The sequence below is a fragment of the Diprion similis genome, chromosome 4 (assembly GCF_021155765.1).
Source record: "Diprion similis isolate iyDipSimi1 chromosome 4, iyDipSimi1.1, whole genome shotgun sequence".
NCBI lineage: Eukaryota > Metazoa > Arthropoda > Insecta > Hymenoptera > Diprionidae > Diprion > Diprion similis.
In genome coordinates this window covers 24,021,834-24,031,231 of record NC_060108.1, presented here as the reverse complement: position 1 = coordinate 24,031,231, position 9,398 = coordinate 24,021,834, and positions in this window count along the sequence as shown.

Genomic DNA, 9,398 nt, shown 5'->3' with positions numbered 1-9,398 from the left:
TATATATACATATATATAAAACGTAATCGTCGCCCCACGCCCGCGAATCGCTCCGCACAGTCCCACGTTATTTCCAGAATATTCAAATATTATGACGATAGATTTGGAAATATATATTATTTGAGTTGCGCTTTGTAAATGTTACGCAGAATATCATTTATATAATGGGTTGTCTTAATCATTTCTCCAGGATAAACTGGGATTCGATCGTTTCATCGGCACCGATTTCTCGATACTCGTTCGAGCTTGCGGTCAGGTTCGAATATTAGAACTAAAAAAAAAAAAAAAAAAAAATACGGAGGTATCTGATCGAAAGAAACTAGAGTCAATCGAATTTTATTATAATCGAGTGAAACTGCCGGTTCCAAAGCGATTTATACATCAATCATTCATGATTAACTTCATATATAATTCGCTTATAAATGAAACTTCATTCTTTTTTAATAGAGGAACGTCTATGCGGTATAAAAATCTGAACGTAAAAATTTCGAACCCTGGTCAAGCAAGCAGCTGTAAACCTTGTAGTGTAATGTACGTAGGTACACACAATTTAGACCGCTTAAAAAACTTTGAATACATAAATACACTTGGTAGAAACTTTGAGTTTCTTCGGTGTCGGTTTAATCGAGAGAACCGCAAGGAGGCGTCAGAGAAAGAGAACGAAGCTGCAGGTACAGCAGTGACATACTCTGACTTTCATTAGTCTAAGTGACACGATTAATGCAGATCTGCCGGCATCCAAAGCGCGACAGTAATTAGTTAATTACAAGTTTTTCCCTCTCGTTTTATGGGGCAGTGAAAAACCCCATAGAAGATGGCTACTGCAGCTGCGCTGCGGAGTTTGTTTCATCTATGCAAGTGCTGCCTAGAATACAGGAAATATAAAAGTGGGTAACGCAATAAAGAGCGCACTAATGGAACTGGACGATGGACCCTGTCTCTTGCAGCCACTCTCTCTCTCTCTCTCTCTCTGTCTCTCTCTTAAACAAATATCAGCACTCTCCGTGGGCGTGTTTTCTGATTACGAGGGTGTTTCCAATGAATAATTATTTTCACCGTAATTACGTATTCCATCGCTATAATATCTCCAAAATTACCCTCCAGGTATGACATCATTCGCGTCGATAACACGCGAGGGATTGTTTTCCGTAACTGCCACGCGGATTTTCAATGTTACAAATACATTCGCGTAATACGTTATCTAGAAATTAATTGTACGTGTAACCGGATCGAGTTTCTTTACAGCCATTGTCGGGTGATCAATGGTCGTAATTGCAAGAGAAAGAAGAGTAACAAAATATTTTTCCAATTCAAAAGGATCACTGAGTCCTCAAAAAGTCCCAGTTTTCACAATTTCTACGTCATGTAGGCCTATGAATGTTGCAAGAATGGTTCAGCACCTGTCTGAAGTAAATATTCGAAGAATGAGTGAACAAATCAGCCATTTTGAAAAGTATGCCGCATATTTAAAGTAAACACCTCAGGATGATAGAAATTTTTCCCCCATGAGACCCTATTTCTTCAGATAAACTTAAAGATTTTTTTTTTTTTCAGGTGTCGTGGTGGTTGCAAATTTCTGGTTCTCATGGTCACTCGCAGGTCACGATATAAATATATGTATACTGATTGAAAAAGACGATTTTTTTCCATTTTCCGTCTATCGGATAATTCATAAAAAACGGAGTTTCAACGTCAAGTACTTAAGACTTAGGAATTTCTTAACGAGATTTCTCAACCACAGATATCTATGTGAATTCTTCTTTGCGAATATCTTTAATTTGTACATTTGCATGTAGAGAATAAAATTTTCATTGAACGTCATCGAGCACAACGTCTTTGTTTAAAATTAATGCGCCCGCCATTATCCAGTGCAAAGCTAAGTTTAATGCTGGTGTAATAACAGGATATTCGCCATCTTTACCTAGCCGTAAAAAATATTATGCCAGCACCAGCCTGCCTGAAATTGAACCCCCGAGAATTGGTTAACGCAGGCGAGAAGATGATGAATGGAATAGGATCGGGTGCGGTGTACAGGGTTTAAAGTATAAAATTCGAGCTAGTTTTACATCGCCGTGTATCAAATACCCTTCATTACGCGATTCCCACACGGTGATCGGCATCTTCCACGCGCGACAAACCGATTCTGTTTTTATTTGCACAAGGTGTTTGTCAAACTTCATAGTTCTGGCGCGAAATAGAAATCGCATTGTCAGACGTAGACTGCGTGATCCCTTTAAAAAGCTTACCTCGTCTGGGACGATGAAGAATACTTAATAATCACGTTTAGCTTCTCACGGTTATTACAGAACTGACGGATAATCGATCAATGTGAAAGTCTGCGAATGGATCGAGCTCTCGACACTTTTTTCACCGTCAATTTAGAAGATTATTCTGCCATCTTGTAGGCACGATGCATTGAATACTTTCAGAGAAAATTAGCTCCTGGAGATTATTTTTCATTTCATGCAACGTCTCGAACGTCATCAAATAAATTGGAAACTAAATTGGAAGCTTTATTGAAGTATAAAACGATTCATCGAAACATGTCATTTCAATATTTCAGGCTTTAGAAATCGTTCTCCATACCAATCAACGCGTCGTAATGTTTTTCAAAAAAATCTGCGATTATTTGTAACGATTACAAGAAATTCCTCTCACACATTACAACGATACAAATTCATTGGTAAAAAGTAAAGACAGATGTATAAACTAAAAAGCGGTACTCAACAGTTCGATTTGTTTCTCAAACACATAGCAAATGAATTCCCAATTCAGATAACACGGATCACGTGTGTATATTCTCAGTGCTTGCGAGTGTCGTTCGACGGTTTCAAATTCACCCTCTTACCTCTGGGAAAGAATAAAGCCGGGAAATCCTGTATTATAAGGCCGTATTTTCTAAACAACACGCGCTTTCGATTTTTTTGCTTCAACAAAGACGCTTTTCTCATTTTAAAAAATACCGCTGTGTAAATAAGTGTTCATCTTTTTGTCTTTTTTTCAGTACACTTGTCTTCTCATAATACATGATCCAAAAAATTTTCTACACTCAAAACTTAAGAATGTGAAAATTGAAATAAAATATCGTAAGTAAAACTTTGAGCACTAACGACGCATCAACCTTGACACTTATAAGTGACATTCACTTGACATCTACCATACCTTTCCGAGTCAAGATTTATAGGCACTGCAATTCACTTAAACTAATAAAAAGCGCGGTCTTCTAGCCACGTAGATCAGGGGATAGCAATTCCGACTGCACTTCGTCCAACTTACAGAACGTAGCTCGTAAATAAGGGTTGCGTTGGCAGCACGAATCAGCACTCGGTGAATATAGTTACGCGTTTAAATCGTATTATATGCAATTTACCAGAGTTAAATTAGAAACCAGAATTTGTCGGGTAATTACTTAACGCTTCGCTGAGACATTTATTACCGTGTAGAATAACTTTGGAAACGACATTGTATAAAAGCGGATTTGACGGAACCGCGTTATGTGCACGGATTTCTGAACGAGATACAGAAAAGTTTTTCCCCCTTCAAATCGTCAAGCTCCAATTTGATCCGACGTCAGTTATTCCAACAAATCGAAAGATTTTGAAAAGTGAATACCTAAACACGCTGAAGAAAAAAAAGTAAAGTGTCAAAAGCGAGAGAATCAAGATTTTGCTGTCTCGTTTAATCTCTCTTTGCGAATAAAGCAAAAATGAATAAAGCTCGAAATATAATCAGACTAAAGTTTGCAACGTTGTTATAACGATGCATCTTAAAAAATAAAGTTCTTATTTTGCAACTATATCATTACCTGAAATTTATCAAACCGTAAATACAGCATCAAAAAACTAAGATTTTGTAAATTCAACAGCTCAAGTAACTTTTGTTTCAAAGTTTTGACACGTTAACCTCACAAGCTTCAGCCTCGTCATTTCGAAATAAAAAGGATAAAAGCGTTATAATATCGTCTTGCCTTGTTTGATAACTCCGGTTGACAAACAGCTCGTCGAGTGTAGAGAACTCCGGAGAAGGAGGAGGGTTAACAGCGCCAGATCTACCTCGACGTCGTCGTCGGCGGAGCTTTCGACCGTGCAGGCGGACCCGTCTGACTCTAAACGCACACTAACTACTTGTCGCTGGCATCACTTACCGCCAGGCCGCTGAGAGGCGCGCTCGGCGCCACCGCACGCACGCCCCAAACTCCCTCGAGCATGTCGAGAGAGAGAGAGAGAGAGAGAGAGAGAGAGAGGGAGGGAGCGAGGGAGGGAGAGGCGAGTGTGTGCTTTTGTGCTTGCGTGTTGTGCTTCTATCCGCGTCCGGCCACCGCTGCCCATCGCGAAAGAGGCAGAGAAAGAGAGATAGAGAGAGGGTGGGAGAGAGCCGAGGTACGTAAGTGTATCGGACACTGACACATGCGAGTCCAGACGGAGGAGCAGACGTCTCCCACCCCCGCCTCACCGACGAAACGTATTCGCCCAAGTTTCGCCTCAAGTTCCGTGACGCCTTCGGAGAAGTGAGGAGCGCGTTTCGGCTCGTTTCGCTTATTTTCACCACCCGACGACGTCACCGCTCTCGGTTATGTATACATATATGTGCGTTTGTGTGTTAGGTGTAATGTATATGTGTACACATCGATATTCACATGCGTGTAATCCGGTTGAACTTGCAGGCCACGTTTTCATCCACACGTGCTGCACGCTTTTTACCCCCGAGTCATTACACACACACACACACGCACACACAATATACGCGGATTTTCGGTTATCCTTTCTCTTGTCTAACGATAAGTCCGTAAGAATAAGAGCGAGTTACCTATGCGGGTGGGGGAGGGGGATAAATGCACTGAGAGGAACAATAACGGGAGGAACGGTGTCTATATGAGGGAGGATTTTTAAGCCTGCGGACGAAAATACGAGGCAGCCATCGAAGCAGCTTGGTGTTGGCTGATTCTTCGACGCCTGACACCGGAATATTCAGCCCGAAAATACCCGAGCAACAAGTTGTTGTTGTGACGCTACGTTTGAACGGAAAGATAGCCACGCATTTCTTTTTCCCGTTGCGCGTTGGTCTTATTCACGCTTTTTTACGTCTTATAGTTCGGATTATGCAACGGAATTGATGCAGTTGAAAAAAGTTTTTCAAGTACCGTTTGTGGTTGGTCTTTGCAGTACTGGACTGTAAAATTGTTACATAAATGGAATTTTTGATTTATTTAAATTCATTGGTTCGATCATTCTCCGTCTTAGAAATACGCCGAAAAGTTTTTCTAGAGAAGCACAGGGAAGGTGATTTCCAGCGATATTTTTCACAAGTGAACACTTCTCGTAGAAAAAGAAACGAGATAACTTCTAAAGAAGAAAAAGGGATCAAAGCGACGCTTCGTTCCTGTTGCCCGGACCACGGAACCAGCAATTGTCGCAAAAGTCGAGTTGATTCGGTCCTCTCAACCCTTCAAATGCCCGTGGGACTCCAGGTGGGGCTCTCGGGATTCCGATAAAACGCAGTTGACGAATTTACGAGCGTCCTCCATGCGGCCGATCACTCATCTCAAGCTCCGTGGGACGAAGAAAAAACAAACTAAAAATCGCGTTCAATCGATACGCGAGTCGCCGGTTTCTCTTCTTGCGTATTGGCAGACGGTTGAGAGAGTACAAAGTGACAGAACTTGTGAACAACCAACCCCTCTGAAATATTCACGCTTCCTCTTGATCCGCATTTCACATCCAGATCCGAGGAAACGGTGAAAAATCAAAGGACCAAAAAAAGAGTGTCGAGTGCCCGCAGATCGCAATTTCGCTCTCTTTTGTACCAACGGGAAATACCGGAAAGGAGAAACTTGAATTCTGTAGAATTTCTCCTCTGCGTTTTGACCGCATCGAAAACTCTCCGCATTCAAGCTTTCAATCTCCGGCCGGAACATTCTCGTCTACCTACATCATAGCTCTGTTCGGCATTATTTGCGCAGTTATATTTGCTTTGATTGATCTGATAAGGCATCTCTCTATAGACGCCCTTTTATGGTCCGGATCGAAGCGTTCCGACGCTTCCCAAGAACAACTACGTGGCTATAATACCTAGAGGAACAATTGCAACGAGCTTATCTCGTCCACGGCTCAACGCTGACGCCCTTTGTTACTTCCGTGGAAAATCAATATTTTCTTAATTGGTGCTCGGTGAATAACTTCGGAAATGACGCGGAACGATCTCCCCGAAAAACTGATCCTCGTTTTCACTGATGGCGTGAAAATGCCAGTTTCAAGCAAACTCCCGAATGTTGACAAGTTTTTTGAACCTTTTTCTGGACGGCGTACCTACAAATTTTAAGTCAGTGATATTTTCTCTCCATCTCTCACAAGCTTACACCCCTTTAATAATTTCAAATACAAGCACGGTTCAAAAGAATGCTCGGAATGATTAATCAACTCTATCAATGCATGGATAAATTTTAGTTGAGAGGGTGGTTTTTTCCTGCGGGACACAAACTCGAGTCAAAATGGATTTCTCTTGAGCTAAAATTGAATGATCTATTCGTAACAATGTTTCTACACTGGCTCCGTTGAACAAAACTAATTTCATGATATTATCTTGAATTCGGGAGGGTTGTAAAACGTCCCGCCCTCCTTTGTCACGGGGCAACGAACCCTGTCAGCGAAACGATGCCAGCAGACAGAACCAGCAAAAATAACCACAACTTTTGAGTCCCAGGATCACGTAAAAATTACAGAGGTGTTTGCGAGGGTGTCTCGGCTTATCTCTAATCTTATCGCGGCTCGTTAACCCAGTCATTCGCGAATCAAGCGATGATCAATGAATTGGGAAAGTAAAAAATCAACTTTATTCCCAATTCGCGTCGATTTCCGGCCTCGTCTCGAGTACGAGCATATTTTCAGAACCTGTTGAGCCTGACGCGCGAAATTTACGCAGACCGTGTGCGACAAATTGGCTTCTGGTAGCAACATGGGTATCGAACACGAAACCGTTGTAAAGAAAACATGAAAAAGAAACGTTGGCTCGCCGATGGAGGGATTGAGTGATACCGGTAATTGATGGGCCGGGTCAGGAACACGAGCTTGGCTCCACGACGTCGTAATATCGAAGAAAAATTGCTAAAACAGTCATTTACAAATATATTCTCTGCGCTGCTTCACACGGATTATCTGAATTTTCTGCAAATGATTGTACAACCGGAATTACGGAGAGCGTTATTACCAAACACTTCTGACGGTATTCTAAATGCCGTAATTTATCTCATGACGACGAACGCGAGCTTCTATTCTATCTTACATCTACGATTCTGGCCTTTCGCGATTACCTAGAATATCTGCGACAATCCTAATCATTCCTCTAAGTACCTGCTCGCGATTTACTGCTCCTAGTTGCAGGAGTTAGTGGAATAGTTTAGAACTATGCGACTTGAACAGAAGTCCTTTATATTCAGTATATTATATGGCCGTGGAATTCACGCCAGTTTTCATCCATGTTCTGACGTTTACAGAGAGTGTTGCAAGTTTGCGAACATTCCTTGGTAATTAGCCCTGAAATCGCAGAAATCCGCGAGAATGAAGATGGCGATAAAACCGTTCAACCGGCTCGAAACTAGTGTCGTAAAGAAGAGAAGCCCGGGAATAAGTCAAACGCCAGAAATGTTATGCTAAAAAAAAAATAAATTGTTACATCAGTGTTTGACGGATGCCGTGTGGAACAAAAACTAATTAACTAGAAATTTATTCGTTGAACCGAGTTTTAACACTGCATTACATATTTACGGTTTGACAGGTTGATTATTTCTGCGAGGTAAAAGAAACGCAAAAAATTCGTCGTATATTTGTTGCGACAAAGTCGTGCAACCGTAAAATACCGTCAAGTTTATTTATCCGACAAACTATTCGGTTTATTCTTACTTCCCTGTCTTTTCTTGTCCGCTTTGCAAAAGTTGCTTCTGCAGCCGTTTGAGCGAACAGCCAAAATTTCCTCGATTATTCCCACCTTTTAGGGCTGTTTCTTCGGCCAAAAATATAAAGCTTTTCGCGTGTAGTTCCATCCATTCGGCTTCTCTTCTCTCCGGTTAAAATTGGTCAAATTTGGCGAAATACCGTAATAGACAAAACCTGTTTTGTATTTTCATATCAAATATTAATTCTAATTGTCTTTTATATCAGTTTCAATGACAGGCTTCCATAGACTCGAGTGTAAGCGGGTATATCCGTATTTCAGAGCCTTATTAAAATTTAAACTACGAATTTTGGAGAACTTTCAGCAAAACCCATCATCCAGAGTTTGGATACTCTGCTTACTGGACTGGAGCAGACGCGTGACCTGCATACGATTTTGGAAACGGTTTCCCATTTTGACAGAGTGCGTAGAGCCGGGGGTTGAAATTCCTTCGGGAACTAACGGCGGCGCTTGCGCTTACGGAAACCAACTACATTGATCTATCTGGATGCGTTTACCGTCAGAGAAATTTCCGCAGCTTGACTTGCTGCGTTGAATTACAACATTTAATTTTTTTTTTATTCCATCTCCATATGCATGAAACTGTCAGCTGAAACCCAGTCACGTATGCACCGGGTTATATGTTCATGCATATTAAACGTGAAAAACAGAAAAAGAGGAGTAAAAAATTGGTTGAAATTTGAGGCGGAATATGACAGATTCTTGCCGCAAAAAAGTCAGTTAAAATATGCACCCCAAACCGCGGAATATGTATACATTCTTATCGCTCGAACGAGGATTACAAGTTTGAATATATCACTGCCGGGATGGAATGAGTTGATTATTTTTATACCAGTGCAGAAACGCGACTCGCTGTGAAAATATTCAGCGAGGCCTTTTCCTCCGAGTGCAATACATGCGACTCAAAAAGGGGTGAATTCGTGCGAGAAACTGGGTTTCGAATAATAAACTTCGCCAAAGTGGTTCCCTCCGAACCTTTAAAAATTCGATTTACTCGTTGAACAGAAAAATAAATACATTGTTCTTCTCTCTTCCCTTGAACTTTGATCTTGAATTTAGATCCCGCAAGCTGAGCAATTCTACGAATCGAGTGAAGTTAACTTTGAATATTGCAAGCTGTTTGTAATCAAGGACGAACCAGAACACGCTCTATTGTTCCATTTTGTTATTTCAAAGTTCAGATTCGAGGTTACCTATCCACTGTGGCGTTGAAATTAGCATTTTGATAGTTTGGTGAAGTATACAGCTGCCTTCGAACTAACGAAGCGAGGGATGAAGGAAGACTTGATAGGGGGAGTAGAATGGAAGCTGTCACATGTAGACAGAATGTTCACTTGATTCTTTTGTTATAGAAAAAAACATTTTATTACATTCATCTACGAACATGGTTTAATTTTATATTTATATATTTATGTGTGTGTGTGTGTGTGTTTGTAGTAACAGCTTTGCCC